Raw genomic sequence first — 21,972 nt, 5'->3', positions numbered from 1 at the left:
GCAAGACTGGATCTGAACTCCCTTGGAACCTACAGAATATTCTGTTCTGGTCTAAGAACACTGCATCTGAGATGCAAATACAGCTTTTTACAGTGAGTTTTTAAATATTTTGTTTGTTTCTCAAGATTAAACCCTGAGAAAGCTGGACTGATATTGTGGCTGAAGCCACTTTGAATGGTCTGGAACAGAGATCTCCCAAGGTACTTTCCCACCTGAATTATTCTATAATCCTTTCATCCTCATAATTTAGTTATTTAAGAACAGAAGCATAAAGGAAATGTGATCATCTGACAGTTATGCTACGACGATTCACATCATGAATGCATGCAGTGATATGTCCCATCCCCACTGATGTCAGTGGGAATCCTACTTTTAGTTTAATTTCTAATAGTCTCTGACTCAGCATGAACATGATAAATGCAAAATTTTGACTCCTGGAGAAGGTAGAATTAACAAAATATGTTAAAATATCTGTTAATACTAACAGAGCAGTTACTGATAAAATATGTTGAACCCATGTCTGTATAGTTTTATTAAATCTTTTTATGTTATTCCAAAAAGTAACACTTAAATTTCCCAACTTAAGGAATGAACTTAAACTTTTATCCCTTTGACAAAAACTTTGTCTTATCTGAATAATATCTTGTCTTTTCTGAGGCATATCTCTGAAGAATCAGATGTTACTACAACTGCTTTCAGAAGAAACATTTAAATCCTGCAGTAAAAATGGTGGATGAATACCAAAATATTCTGTCTGTATATTCCTGCTACATTTTTTCCTGTAAATGAAATGTAATCACCCATTTTATTTTTTCCTCCTATAAATAGTTTTAAGTTTAGACAGATTTTTAAGACAAATTCAGCTGTAGTATTTCCAGGTTGCTCTTGGTTATGTTGCAATCTTTTGGAAGATATTTGTTCCCTAACTTTTGGTCTGAATGTTGAAATCTAAAAAGTAAAATTGAAATGTGGATATAAACATTTACATACCAATATCCAAAGCCTTCCTTTTCCTTATATGGTTCATCTCAACATGTACTGCATAGAAGCTTTATGAAAGTGGATATTTTGTTTACACTGACTTGCTCTGTATAGTCCATAAGCCCTTCAGTCTCTGTGCAGAAAGAGCTGAGAGTCAGTGACATTGCCAGATGTGACTTTGAAATTACACTGCGTATTCTATTCTTCTAAACTTCCCAGAGTGTGATCCATTTTGCGAGATTAAATAGGGCTTTTCTCCCTATTTCATGCTATTTACTGGCAATAGCCAAGGCTGTTCTTCACCACTGTATGAACAGGAGTGCCAGGGTAAAGATAATCCCACATTCCAGTTCCGTTATGCCCGTGTATACATATCTGGTCATCTACAAGTGTTTTTTGGTCTTTCCTAGGACGTCTGTGCTCTCACAGACATAAACAGCAACATGCACCAATGCTATATAAAATGATTATTTTTCAATAACATATGTGCCATGTTATTTATGATGAATACATTGGATTTAAGTATGCCCTAAGATTTATGAATATTTGTTAGAGCAAGGATGTTGCTGAGGTGTTTTTATGATCATAATACTCACTATTCATATATTTTAAAAGAGATACAATAAACAGGTGACAATGAAGAATTTATTTCTCAAGATGCAGATGTTAATTTTGGTTTAAGAACAATCTTACCTTTCTATCTTGAGGCTATTGTTCCATTCCTGGCATTTGTGAAGATAATCTGCCTCAGGAATAGTCAGCATTGTTTTTCAACTTGTCTTGTGCTCTGGCACAAAGAACACATTTTCCTAGAGGAAGGATTTCCAGGTTTAAGAATCCAGGGAATGTCATGGTTCTGACAGAAATATTATATTTGCAGCAGTGGATCTGTTTCAGAGGCATTAACAGCATGTGAACTCTAACAGAGCTATCAAAGACATTTGTGTGACAATATACACATTTTTTCCTTTTCTGTTCTCCAGTAGAAAGATTCTCAATTTATTTCATATAAAGATATTTCTGAAAATATCAAGACTCCTGTGGATACCACATGTAAGCTCCATTTGTGATAGACTGCTTCATCCTTAAATAACACTGGCAATGGAAGTTATATACATGTATACTCTGTATTTGATGGGCCTGTCAGTGTTGTTTGAAAGTTTTCTTTGACAGAATCACAGTCACAGAATTGTCTAGGTTGGAAGAGACCTTAAGATCATCGAGTCCAACCTCTGACCTAACACTAAAAAGTCCTCCACTAAACCATATCCCTAAGCTCTACATCTAAACATCTTTTAAAGACCTCCAGAGATGGTGACTCCACCACTTCCCTGGGAAGCCCATTCCAATGTCTAATAACCCTCTTGGTAAAGAATTTTTTCCTAATATGCAACCTAAACCTCCCCTGGCACAACTTTAGCCCATTCCCCCTTGTCCTGTCACTAGGCATGTGGGAGAATAGACCAACCCCCACCTTGCTACAGCCTCCTTTAATGTACTATAGAGAGCAATAAGGTTGCCTCTGAGCCTCCTCCAGGCTGAACAAACATGACTGTCTTGCTTCAGAGGAGAATATTCAGTAAATTGCACATTGGGACAGAATCAGAATACCTGGAAAGTACTTCCAAACAGTTAAAATAAATTTGGAGGTTTGGTAATCAGTGTCCAAATGAGATCTGAAGTATCACTTATTTCATCCAGGTGACAGAAAATGTAATGCTCACATTTGTTTAGCCATGTTGATCAAGACCAACCTCTTCCCTGCCAAAACTTTTTTGTTCTTGCTGTAAACCTTTTTGTTTAACTCTTTTGTTTTTATTTGCCACTCTTCTTTATGTCTGATTGTTCTACTTCCATGAAGGACTGGAAGCAGCCACAGTCACCCTAGAAGGACTGTCCCTGAGCTTTTCCTCTGCAGAACATTTGTAGCCATCTTGAGCCTACAGAGAGAAACTAATTTTTTTTTTTTTTAAAAAAAAAGTCTTTGGCTAAGAAACAAAAACAAAGATAATAAAATTTCTCTTTATACAAGATGATGCTATAAAAAGACTGAAACATAAAGCAGCAGTACCTCAACCAGACTGTAAGTCAGATTTTCTTTTTCTGCTTGACTTTTCTATCACTGAATACAAACAGCAGTGTTGGATATCTAAGTATTTTCCACAAAGAACATATGCATTTGAAGTACATTTGAAAAAAACAGTATATACTGGCTTAAAGTAAATAGAGTACTGCCAACATTCTTTTACTCTGTGATGGAAGTCATGTCTCTGGAAGGTCAGAAGTGCCAATTTAGCAAAGGTCAACGTGATGCAGATTTTTAGTATGCCCAGTGATTTTCTTGCTCATCACTAGTTAAGACTAGTTTGTCATTATAAAAAGTAAAAAGATTAGTCTTAACAGAATGTCAGAAACTTAAGACCTTGACCTAAAGAAGATTTCTGCTTTTTCACTTTATCAGAATGTGCAAAACCTATAAAAGTGAAAGATATTTAAACCAAGTGTTTGTTTTGGGCTTAAATCTCTGTTCTTATATTTATTACAATTTCTTTTGAACATTCCCAGCTAGTAATATATTTAATACTCCTCCTCATCCTTCTGTTGCAAATTATTCTTTTTTCTTGGCAGTTTTCTTTTGTTTGTTTGCTTGTTTCACCTTTTCTGATTTGTTACGCGCACAGCCAAAACATTCAAGCTATTGTCCTAAAGTCTGCCAAGTATTCGGTTATGCAGTGGCTACCTGGGTAACAATATGTGTTCTTTGAAATGGACAGTTTGTTTCCTTTTGAAACTGACATAGGAAGATATTTGAGAGTCTTACACCAGACAGAAGGAAGGGGAAAAAAAAAAAAAAAAAAAAGTATCCATATAGAATCCAGAAAATGTCTTTTTTGGGGTTTCCCAGTCCATGCCTCCATTGCATCCATAAACATTTATACCTTTGTCCCTTCAGAAAACAGTTTATTTAACCTACTGTCTAGGACTCCTACAACTGTGGACATTTCTTGGTTTCTTGAGCTCTCCAAGGCACACATTGTCTCCTTAAGGTAAGAAAATATCCTAATATGTAAACAGATGTTCTCTGCTGCTGTTCATCCCATCTGTTGAAATGGGCATATTGTTCCATTTCCCATTCTTAAAGTTTATGTATTTAAAAGTTATTAAGTGCTTCCTCTTCTCCTTCATCTTTCACCCTTTGTATTTTAATCTTTTTATTTTTTTTCTGTTTTTCTTGTTTTTTTGGTCTTTTTTTCTTGTTTTTCTCTACATCTTTTTGCAAGACATACTCAAAACTAGCTACAGGTGATACCTTCCTGTTGTTGACAAAGCAGAAGTTTATTTCATGTCCCTTTCAAGCTACATTCCTACAAAATACCATAGAACATTGTTAAGTGATGTTCAGACTGGGATCTACTCTAACTGCTAAATGTACTGAAGAACAACTACTTAAACAATTGTTCCCCTGTCCCCATTTACACCAGTTTGGTCTGTTGAGGAGAAGGGTCATGTTGCTGAAGCTACTAGACAAAAAAAACCCACACACTTTTAAAAGGTCAACAATCTACTTGCTGGAGATCTGATGAGATCTTATAAATTATGAGAACTTTAAATCACTCGTTTCTCCTTCTCCACCTTTATCCCTGAGTATATATTTCTCTTTTAGTATTCAATCAAGCAGCAGTCCTGGCTAAGCAGGGAGATCCCAGTTGACTGCATGTTAACTAATGTGACTCCAATCTACAAGAATGGCAGGAAGAAGGATTAAAAGAATTACAAGCCAGTGAGTGTGACCTCAGTACCAGGGAAGGTTATGGTACAGATCATCCTGAGTGACACAACACATAAGGGACAATCAAGTGAACAGAAGAAGCCAGCATGTATTTATGAAAGGTCCTGCCTGACTTACTCAACATCCTTCTATGACAAGGTGACCCACTAAGCAGATAAGGGAAAGGCTGTGGATGTTCTTTGGCTGTGGATTTTACTAAAGCATTTGTCATCATTTCTCACAGTATTCTTCTGGCTGCTTGTGGCTTGGACAGGTGTACGGTTTACTGGGCAGAGAATTGGATAAATGGCTGTGCTCAAAAAATCATAGTGAATGGAGTTCAATCCAGTTGGCAGCTGGTCATCAGTGGCATTCTCCAGGACTAGATCCAGTTTTATTTAATGTTTTTATCAATGATCTAGATGAGGGAATCAAGTGCACCCTCAATAAATTTGCAGGTGATACCAAGTTAGGCTGGATTGTTGATCCACTTGAGAGTAGAAAGGCTCTATCTGAATAGGCTGGATAGATGGAGTACAATCTACATGACATTCAACAAGGGTAAGTGCTGGGTCCTGCACTTGGTTCATAACAACTGCAGGCAGCAGTTTTGGCTTCTCGAAGAGTGGCTAGAAATTTGCCCAGCAGAAAATGACCTAAGGGTGCTGGTCAACAGCTGGCTGACCATGGGCCAGCCAATAAAGCCAATAGCATCATGGTCTGCATCAGACATAGTGTGGCCAGAAGGACTAGAGAAATATTTGTCCCCTTGTATGTGGCACTACTGTATGTGGACCAAACCTCAAATACTGTGTTCAATTTGGGGATCTCACTACAAGAAGTATATTGAGTTGCTTGAGCATGTGCAGAGAATAGCAATGAAGCTGGTGAAGGGATTATAAAGATTTAGGAGTGACTAAGGGAATTGGGGTTGTTTGGTCTAGAGAAGAGGAGTCTGAGGGGAAGCCTCATTGCTCTCTATGAGTACCAGAAAGGAGGTTGCAAGGAGGAGGATGTTGGTCACTTTTCTCAGGTGACCAGTGATAGGACTAGAGGAAACTGTCTCAAATTGCACCAAGGGTGGGGGGACTTAGATTGGATATTAGGAATAATTTCTTCATAGAAAAGGTGGTCAAGTATTGGAAAGGGCTGCCCAAAGTGGTGGAGTTCCCTAGAGCTACTTAAGACATGTGGACATGGCACAAGGGAACATGGTTTAGTGATAGGACTTGGTAGGTCAGCTTGATGGTTGGAGTTGGTGATCTTGAAGGTCCTCATAACTGAGATGATTCCATGGTTCTGTGATTCTGTATCATACTGGTGCAAAGCTAATAGTAGAATAGGGTAGAACAGGGAGGATAGCTAAACACTAGGGCAAGTCTCATTCAAAATATTTGTTTGATACACAAGTTCCTAATGTTTATACTGAGTGCACTAAAACTTATTAAATTCAATAAGCATGAAAGTTTTCAGAGTCAGGACCGCCCACTTTTTGGCTGACAGCACTATATATCTTGCTCATGGAGTTTTTGATAGCATCGTTATGATGAAGAGCTGCAGTTTGTCTTGCACACATTTGAGTCTCAAACAAAGTTTAGCTGTGTTTAAGTTTAAGCAGCTTTCTCAGAAAAGTATAGTTAGGGGACTGTGATCTGGTTGAATCTCAACATGGCCAAAACCAAGTAGAAGAAAGGGTAGGTTGTTCAAGGAATATTTTAGCTTTGTGCACAATCTCTTGAACCTTTGGTTGTGGCGCTGCTCTCATTCCATTGCACCTGGGAAAAAAAAAAAAAAAAAAAAAAGAGTGAATTGAGAGAAATATTAAGGATGGGAAAGCTTAAATAAGGCTAAATTCCAAAGACACCAGGTGCTATTTCAAAAAGTTAGATTCTCAAGTGATTCTCTTCCATGAGAGTATGTGTTGAGTGTATATGATCTCTTGCTGAATCTCAGGAAACTCTGTAAGAGATTACCAAAATTTCCATAAGTAAATAATTATATTCCATACTCATTTTTTAAAGCAGATTCTAATGGAAGCAGATACAAATGCAAAATATAGTATGTTCCCTGTTTATGAGTCATAACAAAAATATTTAATTGTACCCTATTTTAATACAGCATTCTTAAATGTACATTAAAGTCATGGATTACAATTACATACCTGTGCCGTATATTTTGGCTGCAGATGGGAATTCAACCTTCTCAATGAGCTGTCATGGAAACAATGCTTTTTTTTTTCTTTTTTTTTTTTTTTTCCCTCCTTAATCTGGTTAATGTTCAAATGCTGCATTCATTTTGAATAAAATCTTGTTTATTTTACTAACTTATGAAGTTCAATGTCGAAGTTTCTTGAGAAAATGCATTTTTTTCTGATGCCTTGAATGTACTAGAGCTACATTGTATCTGTACACATTCCTCCAAATTCAAAACTAGAAGATACCTCTCTTAATGAACTTTAGGAGAATATGACTATCTAACCAGAACCACACACAAAAGCTCATATACAGTTTTCCTTGCATAATCTGAGTGATATTGTCTGCAGTTGGTAAGATTGTTCCTTTCATTAAATAATGATTAAGCATAGAGGAGATTCTCTTTCTAAAAGGAACATTTTTGTCTTCTCCAGAAAATACCTCTTGAGATTCATAATGTGATCTTTTTTCATACAAAATACCAATCTGTGAAACAGATAAGCTCTTCTTGCTTAACTGAGATCAGAAAAAAAGAATTAACTGAAAAAAATATCTGGGGGTCGGGGGAGAGGGAGGGAGAGAGAGTGGGTAGATGAGGAGTAGGGGGAAGAGGTTTCTCTTTTCCCCTCTCTTGCTCTGGTGTGTGGCAAACTATCAACTGCTAAGTGTTGAAAACTGCTAAGCAGCTGAAAACGTATATAGGTTGTGAAAAGAAGCTCAGAGTATCCTGAAGAGATTTTCAATACATGCTCTTGCTGTTAACTCATAGCATGCACAAGCTTGTAAAAGTGGATCCATATAAAAGGGAAAACTGCAATTGCAGATGATGTTGGTTGAGCCTAGTGCAGAGCCAAAATGATACTTCAGATAGTCAGTTTATCTCTATCTAACAGGGTTACAAGCCTCTGTGTTTTCAACAGATACTTTCCGCCATGACAGGAATTAATTAGCGGACATTCCACTTGTGTGTGTTTTTCAACATGAATTTCCTGTCTTGCATGTTTTTTCAGCATAGCTTTTTGTTCACTTGCACACAAAATATTCTAATAGGTATAAGTTAAAAGTGAATTTTCCTTAAGCATACAAGAAGGGGTAAAAAAAAAAAAAAAAAGTAAACCAGAGAGAACAAAGTACAAAACTCTGATTTTCTGTCTAAGTATATGTAGAAGTTGGACCTGCTAGTGGGAGTCTCAATAAACTGGAATGAGACAAAATTCTCACAGAGAGTGCATGTGCTTCCTTTACGTTTCAAGGCCTGTGAAGGGAAGATAATAGTGCAGGTCTGTTCCAGTCACTACAAGGGCTTATGAGAATTCCTCTTGCTATATGGCCAATTTACTGTGTTTGTACGTATTAAAAGGTTGGAAATTTCTATTTCTTGCCAGATGAAACTTTTGGAGAATGTACTGGAAATTAGTTTGGAAGGTATTTTGTGGCTTGGAAATAAATACTGGTTTTTACTGCCATATATATATATATATAAATAAAGGAAAATTAGCAGAAAAAAAAAAAAAAAAAAAACACACAAAAAAAAAACCACAACTACCTCTCATAACTATACATGATTCATTAATAAAAGAGCTATTTTAGAGGGTTATTTATGACATTTTTCTTTAGGCATCTAACACATACCTGGGTTAAGAGATGAGGCTCCCTCTATGGTCAACATAGAGAAATACATATATACCTCTGCAAAGATGACTCCTAAAATCAGTTATTTATAAACTGACATTGCTGTTTTGATTTGTCCTCTTCAGACATTGTTCTTTCTCCATTGACAACAGAGATAACTGATTTTGTTTATCTAAAAATAGCTTCTTCCCCATCCATGTTGGATTGTAACAAAGACTAAGGTTGTCAGGAATAAGACATCAGTTACATGATGGTCATGGTATACCTTAAAGGCAATGTCTTTCATGAGGCATAGATAGACCTTGTGTATTTCAAGGCCACATTAGGTTGGAGCTTTAAGCAATCTGATCTAGTGAAACGTGTCCCTGTCCCTGCCCATGGCAGAGGGGTTGGAACTAAGATCTTTTCAGACCTTACATCTTTTAAGATCTTTTCAGATTCAAACCATTCTATGATTCCACAGCTATCTTTTTGTGCCTTGTCCTCCAAGACATGCCCTCTGCCATGTGTAGAAGCCCTGTAAATAAAGCAGGGAAGAATCAAATATACGTTCCATATTTATTTCCTGCCTGCAAATTTTAAATATTTGAAAAATTATTAATGCTTGCCAGTATTTCCAGGCATCTTTTGATTCAAAATAATAGTGTGGTTTTTAATTCAGTATTTTAGTATATATTATATATATATATTAGTATAACTATTAATTATACTAATATATATATATATTAGTATATATAATATATTAGTGTATATATATATATACTAATATATATATATAATATATATTAGTATAACTATTAGTTACAGAAAACAAATGTTTGAAAATTACACTGCACATTAAGTGGTCTGATGGATGAGAATTCTGATAGCAGAAACAAATAAAGACAGATTTCTAATTGGGCAAAAAGCTTCATTTAGAAGCACAAGCAGGATCCACTGCAGCTGACGGAGAGCAGGGGTTGTTCTACACAAGTCCTAGGGTGCTTGAGTCTAGCTTCTGTTTCAGTTTTGTATTTACAAAGATAGCTATAAATTTCATTGAAGAGTACTTTCATGACCTTGTGAGTTATCTATTTTATGACCTAGGCCTAAAATGTGACCCAATGTTTAGTCTGTAAAACTATCCTGTCATGGAAACAACTATTTCTCTCAAATAAAATATATATGAATATATATACATATATATATAAAGAAGGTATAAAAGCAATTGCAACATTTTTTTCCCCTTCATATTTTCTGATGTCAAGTAAATTAATTAAAAACTAAAACTATAAACACAAAATATAAATTAAAAGCTATTGACTACATCCTGCTGAATTCAGAGGATTTAGTGTATGAGAATAGTATTTCTATTATATTTGACTATTTGTGTTGAGGAAAGAAAAAAAAAATTGAAACATTGCAAGGCAATCTTTATTTGGAACCAAAATGGGTTACATAGTAGAGAAAAAATGTGTACAGACACCAGAGGTCAGTGAAACCTATCTTGTCAGCAGGGATTGGGTCGAAGAGTAGGACAAAGGTGCAACTCTAACAAGCATCTGAAATTCATTATATTTCCAAATGTAAATTCCAACACACATGGGGAATTAAAACTCTGAGTCTGTAAGATATTCTGTACTTACACATAACCCCTACCCCCAAGCCATCTATTATTTTTGTATTTTCTTTACTTATTTTTGACCTTTCCATCACAATGACGTTCATTTAAACTATATATGTATTGCACAGGAATTAACAACATGCTCTCTAATATAAAATGGTAAGAAACACAGTGCTAATTCTTAGCCTGAACCTGCAAATGCAGGTAAACAAGAGTAGAACAGTGTGTGTATATATATATATATTAATCTTATTTATTTTTTGTTATAGGAGATTTACAAATTTTGTAGTGTTCTTTTTCACAGTTACATTTCATGAAGGATTATGCCCCATACAATTAGAGATGACCACAAAGCCAATGAAAGTCACAGATAGATCAGGACTGGAACATCATTCTGACTCAAAAGAGTGAAGAATAGGTTTACTAAGCTATTATGCGAAGTTCCTAATGCACTTTTTTTTTTTTTCTTCTCCAGCTGTCATTCCCTTTTTATTTTTTCCTACTCCTACTTTTACAAGATTTCTTATGAGAAAAAAAACAATTCAAAGAGCTTTTAAGTGGAATGTAGCCTTAAGTGCTCTGAAGCCTAAGTGAATCTGAGATCAGATAAAATTAATAAAACCCAGCCCAAAAAGGAATCATCTATGATAGTGTCATTTAAGTTCCTCTATGATTTCCTGCTTAGGAATACAGCTGTCATCTTTCATCTTCTCTTTCTATCTAGACTGTTTTTTCATTTATCTTTAGATGATTCAAATCATTGTAGCTCCAGTGAAAGCAAGTGACCTGTAATAACTTAGAGCAGCTGAGACATTTTATGTTCTCTGTTCTGTACTTATTTGGCAATAAAAAGTCTTTAAGTTACCATTTTATATTTTTGGTGCTTAGACATTTGCTCCACACTAATTTTGCCAAATTGATTTTGTTTTTCATTCAAGATTTCTTTTAACTTTCCTGCAGTACAAAGATATACTCCCTTTCCACTTCTGTTTTTCTATACTGAACATTTTCATTTGGAACATCCTGTAACTCTATTACCCAGCCTCTTCCTTTGGGATAAACCACGACTCTGTAATAGTTATTATGTCCTAACTTTCATTTGTCATGTTTGTGTCCACCATTGACCTTCTTTCACTGTTTGCATTTAGTTAGAAGCACTTAATTTATTTTCCAGTTTCTTCAAAAAACATCATGATAAAGCTTCTGTGTTTTTCCTTGTTTTAACTCAGAATTTCCTTATGTGTTTTCTATAATTGTAATAATATAATTATTCTAAATGGCTATCTTTATGTTAAAATATATTTTTTCCTCTCTCTTTTCCAGGGACAACTAGTTTTGGCTTTATTTATTTAATTTTATTTAGCGTTCTTTTCTGTCATTCCCTTGTATGTAAACAGGCCTATTAGGTTCATTATCTGCTGCTTTCTTCAACCAATGATAATACTCTCATAATGTCACTATAGGTAAAATAGAATATATCACACATAAGAAGCTATTAATTTATTACCAGTCCAGCCCATTTTGAATAACCAGATAAGTCAAATCACAAATTAATACAAAAAGCCTTGTAATAATGCAGTTAAAATTATTGCACAAAATCATCACAGCACCCATCCCTTTTCTCTGACATTGTACTCAATCTTACAGTTCCCTTCTGGATCCTATGATTGACAGTTTCTGTCTTCCCTAAAAAAGCAAAAGGTGGATGGGTGATTTCTTCACAGTAAAACCTCCCTTCCAAAGTCTGTTAATGCTTTATCATTTCCTCTGAAGTCTGTTAACTGCTTATTTCCAGGAAGACAGTGGTGTATGTCCTCATAACAAACATTTACAGGTTCATTCTGATATAGATGAATGCTTGAATGAAGGAAATAGCTCCCCTGTGTCCAAGAAAGTCTCATGGTTGGCTACAACATACAATCAACATACAAATTCTCATGATACAAGATAAAGATCTTATTTAAACAGTGTGACTATGATGTGTTCTCTTACCGTAGCCATTAAATTCATCCTTTCTTGCTTCCTGAGGTGCCCAATCTATTCTTCCTGTTGACCAAATATTCACATAACAGAGGACAGTTGTTTTTTAACCAACCAGCATCTGTTTCCTCAGATGGTGTTACTCTGCTGCCCTTGGTAGGATCAGAGCACCCTCAAGGTGCTGAGGATACATTGCAGCTCCTGTCTGCCACTTGGCATCAGCTTCCTGTTCCAAACTCCTGAGATGCTGTAGGGAGGTGAGGTACTGTCATCTTAGGACACAGTTGTGAGGAAAAGAGTTGGGATATCTGCAGCTGGGTAAGGAGTCTAGAGTCCAAAGTAGCATTGAGGGTAGTGAAGTATTAGAGTAGGCTGCCTAGGGCAGTAGTTGAGTCACCATCCCTGGAGGTCTTCAAAAAACGTGTAGATGTAGATCTTAGTGCCATAGTTTAATGGTGGACTAGATTAAAAATTGGACTAGATGATCTTAGACATCTTTTCCAACCTAAATGATTCCATGATCTAGGACCTGGTGATAGTTCCTCTACAGGTAGTCAAGCTAAAGTTTGCCAGAGCTAAGTGAGTAGCGAAGAGATGGGCAGTTGCGTGCAGAGCCAAAAAGCAAGAAGAGTTCATGTTTGTATCTATCCAAGTACAAAGCTGATGTCTATTTGTGATCAACTACCCTCATTTCCCCTCACACTTGATAAAAAGAAACAGCCACATTTAGGGAACAAGTTCTTCTTGATTTAGACATCTGCATTAGGATGAAGTAAACCACATCTCATTCTAGTGCTGTTTATTCTCTATTATCTTGTAAAGAGCGTGCAGACAACTATCTCAGATGTTGATACTGGCAGAGTAATAATCTGTGTTTGGTCAGCTGAATTTCACATACAGTGCCCAGAGAAAGGACACTGAATTTTTACTTCTATTTGGAACAATTCATTCTTTATAAATAATCTTTTCTGTTCAGCAATTACCTGAAATTGCTAGCCACATTTAATACTTTTGCAGCTGACAGCCAGCCATAGACAAAAAGGAAACAAATGCTTCTTCTTTGCATCATCGTTGTATAGGAACATCTGCTTAGTCTGTGTTCCCACTGAGTAACAAAACTACCCGCGTAAAAGCCCCTTTGAGATAGAGTGGATTTGAAGATGGAAAAAAATATATCCAGTACTTTTCCCTTATAAAACCATAATTTAGCCATTCTGAGATGCCAGGAAAATGGCTCATGAAATCAGAAAGTTTTAAAAAGGGTACTAAGGACTTGAATAACTCCAGTATGTTTGGTATACTGGCAGCAAAATGTCTTTTCCACCAGAATTTCTGCCACAGATCACCATGCTTCTTAAGAAATACAGAGTACTTGAAGCCACATGAAAACTGGTTTGAATTCCAGTGCAGAACTTTAAGCAGCAGAGAACAAAAAGCAACAATAAATTCCTCTTATCTTATGTCAAAGTGTAGGTAGTAGTAGGTCAAGAGCACCGTTCTTCTTTGCTGTAATGACCACAAATCAATGTCCTGTCCCTACGCAATGAAGAATTTTAATTCCACTCTTCAAAAACACTTGTCCTGGTCAACAACAAATTACCTCACTCACCCCAAATGAGATTTATACTCTTTATCCATAACTCTTTCCATATATCATAATATTCAGTCAAGAAGTCCTGAAGGTTCAACAATATTTCATATCCTCTCCTGCAACAGATCCATATTTTCCTTTGGTTGACACAAAGTTACCTGGAAAATATGGATAGTGTTAAATTAAAAAAATATGTACTAAAGGCAAGCATGCTCACACCTTCAGGAATCTATTAAATGAATCAGTCTAAATTTCACTTGTGAAGCAGTGAACTTCACCAAATCTTTCTGTCTGTGTCTCGTTTCCACCACATCTATTAGTAGGGAAATGAAGGTTTCATTTTAATGTCATTTAGGCTACATTAGTGTTCTTGATCTGATATCGATACAAAGTTTATGCAAAAGCAATAGCTATTGGAACACTGGAGTTACGTCTTACATTTATACAACTCTACAAAAGAATATTTGGTTTCAACTTCAGAAAAATATCTGCCTAATTGAGGATGACATTTCCATACACTAGCTAAAATGGGTTTTAATGGCTGTAATTAGTATTTTCCTAACAGATTGCGTTACTCCATGTAGGCAGAGTGGACAAATTAATCCCATCTACAATTTCTGTAGTATCAGTGCCATGGGAATAAAAAGAGGTACAGCAAAAGAGGACAAACAGCTTTAAGTTTTACCACCTCGTGCAGTCTAGGAAAAGAGGTAGTGACATCATGGAGGGGAAGAAAAGGATGAAGAGGAGTAGATGAATAGAGATTAATGTTACCTCCCCCTTTTTTGGGATAATTTGTCCAATCATCTTGAACTTGGTGTAGAGACTCTGCAAGAAATATATATACAATATGAAAGTAAAATGCAATTTTTAATTGATTATTGCACATAAAATATCTCTAGGATTAAATGAGTAGTTAGATCAAGTATCCATGTGCTTACCTGTCCAATACAGCACCCAAAAAGTCTTTGCTGGCCAGGCAGGAGGGGAAGGTTGGCCCTTGCAGTTTCAGGAGACAAGCCCTTACACCTGTTGAGTTATTGATCCATTAACACTGGTAACTCTGACAACTCAACCCAAACCTTTCTAACCAACCTTAAGGAGACTCCCTCATTTTTTTCCATGAATATTATATACATTTCCAAGTTGATGTTTCCCCTCTTAAAATGTTTAACTAACAATTCAATTCCAACAACCACACCTACACCTTTTCAACAGACTCTCTCACAGCTCTTTCATGACTAAGAAATTTATTCAGAAGTCTGAGACCAGGTGGCCACGATCCTGGGTTCGTGGGAACATGGACTGATGGTGAAGGGGGGAGATTATTGCAGGGATTATGGAGAAAAATGTACTAAGAGATAAAAGTGCAAAAGCAGAGGGTATACTGAGCCTCTAATTTTTTGTTCCAAGTTTGCGAACTGATCTCAGAGTTTAGAAGCATTATGCTCAAAAGTAAATCCACTAAGGGGTCCATATTAAGTGCTTCATCCTACACTGAAACAGATTAGGTAGGTTGCAACCAAGCTGTACACAATGGGATTGAAGTGAAATATTTAGAGATCTACACTAAATAATTGTTTATATTTAAAGTTTTCATTATTTTATCTTCATGACTAAAGAAATAAATGAAGAGGTTTTTTAGAGTGATGTCAAGACATACACTGTAAATATAACATGTTTTTTAAAATTATGATGTATAGGGCAAAAACTAACAGCAATTACTTAATTAATTCATAAAGTTCTGAGTTCCCTAATTGTGATGTTGCTTGACCGAAAAAAAAAAAAAAAAAAGTGAGATTGTCAAATAGCTTGATTATTTTGTCTCTTTTCTTAAGCTCAAATAAATGCATTTTTCTTTTGAAAGTGGTATGAAGTGGTATGCTCTCTCTTTTTTTTTTTTTTCATTTTCAAAAGTATTGGAGAAAAAAACCTTGAACATATTTCAACTCATCTATTATATTCAGGAGTATATATATATATATATATACATATAAAATATTTCCTTTGCAGAAACGTGCAACGGTTAAATACCTTTAAATTACTTCCATTTTGGTATACTGATATGGTCACTGGCTTCTATCTTTCTCTACCATCTCATTTACCTAAGTACAGATAATATCAATTTCCACCCATTCCCTCCTTGATAACATTTTGAAAAAAGAAAAGTGTAAGAACCTCATAAGCAAATTGTTTTAATTGCTGTAGAAGTGTACGTATGCTGCCTGAAAATGTCGTGATCATTGCAATCATTTTAATTAAAGAAAGATGCTCTCTGGAAATACCTATGAACACTACTTCATTCTTTATTTGCTAAACAAAACAAAATTGTTTCTGAGTTCCAGACCAAAAGAATTAAGCTAATATTATTTCTGTTTATAAATCATTAGTCAGAATGATTCTCAGCCAGTAAACCTCCTGATGTCAAGAGGCAGAAATATGTACACATTAGCCGCTTCTAGCTACTACTGCTGTCAATTGGCTTAACACCCGCTGACGACTGAATAGTCAACTTTAATGCAAAATTTAAAGTGCTTTATACTGAAAAACTTACAAAATGTCACATTTCTGTAATTTTTCTATGTTGAAATTCATTGTCAGAATTAACATCACTTTTTCTCTTTCAGAGTTTTCTAACTTATCTTTTTTCCCACTCTCCCGTACATTCCACAATAAAACATTACTTCTTAACATTTTTTGGCTAATATTGATTTCTGCAATCATGGTTATAAAAAAAAAAAAATAAATAAATTATCTTATTCTACAGCCAAATCCAAGATTTTTTGATCAGTGGCAATTCAGTTGCAACAAGAAATTCTAATTGCATTGGGAACATTTCCAGAGAGTATTTAATCTCATTTTAATTTCTAGACAGTTTTTAGCTCAACACGACACGGTAGTTTGTTTTACTTCTTTTGGTCCTTGCTTTCAAACTTGCTTGTTCTGAATTTTATTACTCTCTTCAGGGTAGTACGAAGAAAGGTTTGGTCCTGGTCAGTTAAATTAGTTGTTAAAATCACAGCCAATTCCCAAATCACCTGTTAAAATTTCACTTTCAATCTGCTTTGCTTCCTGCTACTGATGTTTCCTCTAGGCCATGCCAGGCATTTTCAGCATAGAAGGTAATGTTGCCTTCCCTGGCCTACTCAGGTTGAGAAGTTCACAGCTTTGAGGCACAAGAAGAGGAGATTCATCTCTGCAAGCTGCTTACCACAGCTTTTAGCACTCCCTTTTTTCATACCATATTCGCTGCTCACCTTCAGAAATAGCCGTTGCCAAGATGGTGTGGTGTTTCTGACATTCTTCACAGGGAAACAAACATGTTTTGGGAGATGTTATTCCACCCTACAAAAGAAAATAATATCTTTTTAAAAGTTTACTTGCAACACTTTCTATTCCTGATTTGCATAATAAATATAAGTATACATATAACTTCTGGGTAACTTTTCTGACTGTGAGCTATTGGCATTGCTGTGATCATTCCATATGGTACAACACAAACAGTACTGATAATATTTCATTCTAGAAATCTGGAAAACCCTACTGAATCTCAGTTAAGGAGCACTGGAAGCAGACAAATGTTTTTACATTCATAAAGCTAGATAACACATGGTTCCTACTGACATGCTGTGTATAACACAGGGAAGAGTCTGGGAGTTTTAATACCTGCATTCAAATTCCTGTGGTAAAGACACTTCCAGGTGTTAGTTTTTAAGGTAAGCATAATATTACTAATCTCTCTTGCCTCCATAAATTGCAGTCCTTACATAATCAATATTTATGAAGGTGCTTTAAATTACTCAAATAAAATTTACTGTGTTCTTTTATATTTGGTTAGTACTTGAGTCAGATTTTATTGCTACAATCATTTTTTTTCATCTCTTATTCCAAGTATGGTAACTGAAAATGGCATATTTCTCCTCTAAGTCACTGCTGTCACTCATGAGTTCTCTTGGATTAGTATATCTGAATAGTTCAAATAGGGAAAAACGGTAATGTTTTGACATTTTGTTTTTTTGAATGTGCTTTGGTATTAACTAGTAGCAGAAAGCTTCCTGTGTTAGGCAATAAAGCAAAGCATTTTTTTCCATAAGTGGAATGTCATGTATTATCAAACTGAGTTCTCCCTGTTTCTAATAGTTTTCCCATGTGTTTATTTAAAGGGTCTTACTGAATCACAGCTTGAATATTTTGATCCTAATTTATTTTGAGCCTTTTATTAGATTTGGGTGAGCTGTAAACTCGAATCATTGTTATTATTTATTAGTATGCTGCTCCAGTGCTATGTATGGGGAACAGAATATTAAATATTTAAATTGTTTAGATGACAGTTACCAGAATAAACACCAAAATTTAGTTACAAGAGAAGCTAGCTTTTGATATTTTGCTTATTAAAACACCAAATAAATACTTCAGGAGAAAAAGTCTGACATTTATTATCATTCTACTGTTATTTTATTATCATTTTACTGTTATTAAACATTTGCATATTTTCTCCATAGATATATGGAATATTGTGTTAAGATCACAGAATCACAGAATGTTAAGGATTGGAAGGGACCTTGAAAGACCATCTAGTTCAGTCCCCCTGCTGGGGCAGAACACTTAGATCAGGACAGCATCATAGAATGTTAGGCATTAAAATGCAACCTATGTTGCATCTCAAGACATTTAAACACTATACACTTTAAGGAAGGTTTTGTTGCTCACCATGTAAACAGAGTACATAAACACAGTGTACTCAGGATTTATGTCACAGTCTCTGTTTTATAGTGCTGATTTTTTTTTTTTTTTCAAACTGTTATTGGCTCTGGGTGTTTTCCAGCAAATCTTTAGAAATACCCAACTCAAAACAGGAAAGTTTAGTTTAATTTAATTTAATTTAATTTTTTTTTATACAGTTAAAAAGTCACTATGTAATAAAGTTTCTAATCTCATTTATCTCTTGCTGACCAGTACAGTACTGCCCCAATTCCAGAACATATTTTGATGGGTTATCTCCTAGTTTGGAAACAGTGTGCACACATGTAGGAGCCTGTTCCCTCAACTGTTTATATTTACATTTTGCACATGGTTTTATTACAGCTTGGTGAAAAAAGGGAGAAAAACTTCAAAAAAGACATAACATTTGCACATATGTAGCACAACTTGTTGGAATCCTTTCAAGACTACTATGTCTTTTACTAAAGTTAAATTGGAAATGAGAGAAATTAAGAAAACAAATGTGACTTTTATTATCAAGGAACAATACAGATAACCGCTTTAATTCTATGCCCTATTTAAACGAATAATATGTCTCAGCTGTATTCCAGTTTGAGTGTTATTGTCAAAGGTCACCTCCTTTTTTTTTCCTGGTAGTTGAAGGGTGATTTTTATTTATTTATTTATTTTTTAATAAGGTCCTATTTGCCTTTGTTTAAGATACAAGTAGTCAATTTTTCAGGAAAAACGTGACTTAGTACTAAAGGAAGCATTCATGGGGGCTAATCTCTTCCCCAGACTCTTTAGGGAAAAAAGAAAGAGGGAGAGAGAAGGAAAGAGACAGAGACAGTCTTCTTTGGAGAATGACTCAGGAGAGAAGCTTAATTTAGACTGGTCTCTGTGTTTAAAATTAGTGATTGTGAATAAGCCTTGTTTATCCACCCCACTAGTTCTGAGATTATAACATTGATAAAAAATACCCCCCCCCCCAAAAAAAAAAAAAAAAAGGAACTAAATATGTTAGTGTGTTACTATGTGTCATAGCTTGTTTCTTATAGAGTAAAGCTAATTTAGCCTGTAGGTTTAGAAAGCAATTGAATTTCCACATTAGCACAAAAAATTTAGGAAGAATTTTCCTGTGGATTTTAAAAATAAGCCTGCAAAAGAGAAAGAACTCTTCACTGGATTATTGAACTAGTTGTTGTTCGGTAATCACAGAGACCATTTATTCTAGTATCTTTAGCTAGATAAAAGGATATATTTTTTCATTTGCCTTTCTTTTAATTTCCTATGTAGGTAATATGCTGTTTATTTGTCAACTAACAATCATAATAGATATATTGTAAAATACTAATTGGGGATTGCAGAATAAATAAGAAACGTTTCAGCCACTTTCCTTTATTTCTTAAGGTCTTTCTCTCACTTTTTTAGACAGTTATGCAACTCAAGCTTATGGATCTACTTTATGAAGTTGCTTCTGCATTCCAACAATTTAGTTAAGAGAAGCACAACTGCACAGGTCATGTTCATAGATGCTAAAGTTGAATGTCATCCATTCCTTTCCTTTATTTTGATTTTTAGACAGTAAAAATTGGGCCTTCTCCAATGTTTTTAGGATGTTCACTGTTTCAGTCTTGATCAGCAACTGGGCTGTCAAAACCTGTCTGAACATTTCAACAGCCTGGCTATATTGCAGAACATGTACAGTGCAATGATGGCTCTCACCCAACACCTAATCTGAATATCGCCAATCATTTTCTAAGCCAAAACACAAAGGGTGGCATCAGACTCATCATGAGACTGTCCACTAGCTAACCTAGTAAACGGGGCTTCTTGGTTTTGAGTCCAAAGGGAGTAAAAGACCCACTCTGCCATCTTCAGCTATTTACTGTGCAGACTCTCATGTAACTCCTATGCTCAGCACAGGACATTGACTGAACTGGGAGGGAATGTAAAAGCCCAAGAGCAGAACATCTTTTAAGAATAACGGATTGATTGGGACACTCTTTTGTCAAATATGAGCAATGTGTAGACAAGAGAAAAGTTGGGCTATCAGTTCATATTCCTGAGAAGGACTTGACTAGGACCACTGCAGCTGTGTAAGGGGTGAAGGGGATCAGTTTTACTACCTATGGGTCACTACAGCTAATTAAAATGATACATTGTTTTCTTTGGCTTTCTGTCTCTTCATGATAAACTCCTGTTGGCTTAAATTCAGGTGTTTAACCTGTTGCCTGTGAATAAGGAAGATGTGCTCCTTTTTAATCATCAGGATAATGCAATTTGGTCATTCAGAGGGCTGTGTGATGACTTAAGCTACAGATTTTGTGTTTTATGTCTACAATCTGAAAATGCAGTCCCTGAGGAGTTTCTGTACTGTCATAGCTCAGAAGTCTGATGTGCTGAGGTGACGTTATACCATTACTAAATTGATTATCACAATGAGGTGTTTCACAAGAGATGGTAGTTTGAAAGAGGTCTTTGTTTTGCTGGAAGACATGGCAGGCAATGATCAGGTGGCAGAAAGGAACATAAAAATGCATGTTGGGTCAGTCTTGCAACAGGATAGTGCTGTCACAGTCCGTAGGGTTTAATGGAGTAGTTGCAACACATAGCAGGGAAAAAGGGCATGGCCAGGAATAGATAACAAGAAATAAGCTTTAAAAGATAAAGAAATAAAAGGAAATCGATAAGAAATCATTTGGCCAAACCCAACATAGACAGATGTATACCCAAAGAAGAAAATATTAAAAATAGATACGTTTTCCTTTTTTAAGGAAGAGTCATAAAACATAAAAAAATCCATTTTACATAATGTTTCAAGTCAGGTCAGCCCTTTTTGTCTTGCATGCAGTTGTTTGATAATCATCTGCTACAAATATTTCACAGCACATGGCATTCCCAAAAATGATGTTTCAGATCCAATAAAGAAAGCCACTTGCTGTTCTTGAAATGTCATTCCAAACAAAGTAACCCCAACTCAGTAGTTCACAAGGCATCAAAAGCTGCTTATTTGCAAACAATAACTAGGAGTTGGTATTTCAATGCTTACAATCCTTACATAAGTTGGATTGATATTATCCCAGTTTGTAAAAAGACTACAGTATGGTGATCATCTTGAGAGCAATGTAACTTTCCTTACCAGGAATATTGGTGGATCCCTGACCATGTGTGGGGGAAAGTATTTTTAACATTGTTGATTCAGACAGCTCTGGAATTCACAAGGAACCCATTTTATCTGTTTATTTATTTTGGACATAGAGACGGTAGATGACCATTCTAATTTTGCATTGATTGTGAGATGTCTATCTTTTTCAGCATGTACAGGAGATTTCACATATCCCTCAGATTTTTCACTGTGTTTAGAGAAATTTTATTTCACTGTATTTAGAGAAAGGACTATAACACCTGTTTCTACTGTGAATTCTGGTGACAACTGAATGCTGAACTATTTTTTACACTGTCTGTAAGGCGTTCCTTTCCTCATCTTCTCTTACATATTTTTGCTGGAAAGGATATCTTC

The 21,972-nt window shown here is 35.4% G+C and overlaps 2 long non-coding RNA genes across 6 annotated transcripts in view; one reads left to right on the top strand and one right to left on the bottom strand.

Annotated features, from left to right (window-relative positions):
* Window positions 1-21,972, top strand: part of LOC137854577 (uncharacterized) — an 86,501-nt gene that overhangs the window by 11,350 nt on the left and 53,179 nt on the right. The window lies entirely within an intron of this gene.
* Window positions 9,970-21,972, bottom strand: part of LOC137854575 (uncharacterized) — a 48,165-nt gene continuing 36,162 nt past the window's right edge. For 3 of the 5 annotated variants that reach the window (XR_011095249.1, XR_011095251.1, XR_011095250.1), the window contains exons 3-6: window positions 17,006-17,093; window positions 14,690-14,777; window positions 14,523-14,576; window positions 9,970-13,906 (exon numbers count right to left, since the gene is read on the bottom strand). This is a non-coding gene — a long non-coding RNA (uncharacterized lncRNA). Of the gene's footprint in view, window positions 13,907-14,522; window positions 14,577-14,689; window positions 14,778-14,843; window positions 15,836-17,005; window positions 17,094-17,414; window positions 17,745-21,972 lie in introns of those variants that run through there. The other 2 variants (XR_011095252.1, XR_011095253.1) reach the window with 2 other exon arrangements.

This window comes from Anas acuta, chromosome 3 (assembly GCF_963932015.1).
Source record: "Anas acuta chromosome 3, bAnaAcu1.1, whole genome shotgun sequence".
Taxonomy (NCBI): domain Eukaryota; kingdom Metazoa; phylum Chordata; class Aves; order Anseriformes; family Anatidae; genus Anas; species Anas acuta.
Note: the sequence above shows the minus strand (reverse complement) of the source record. Positions and strands in the feature narration are given on the sequence as shown.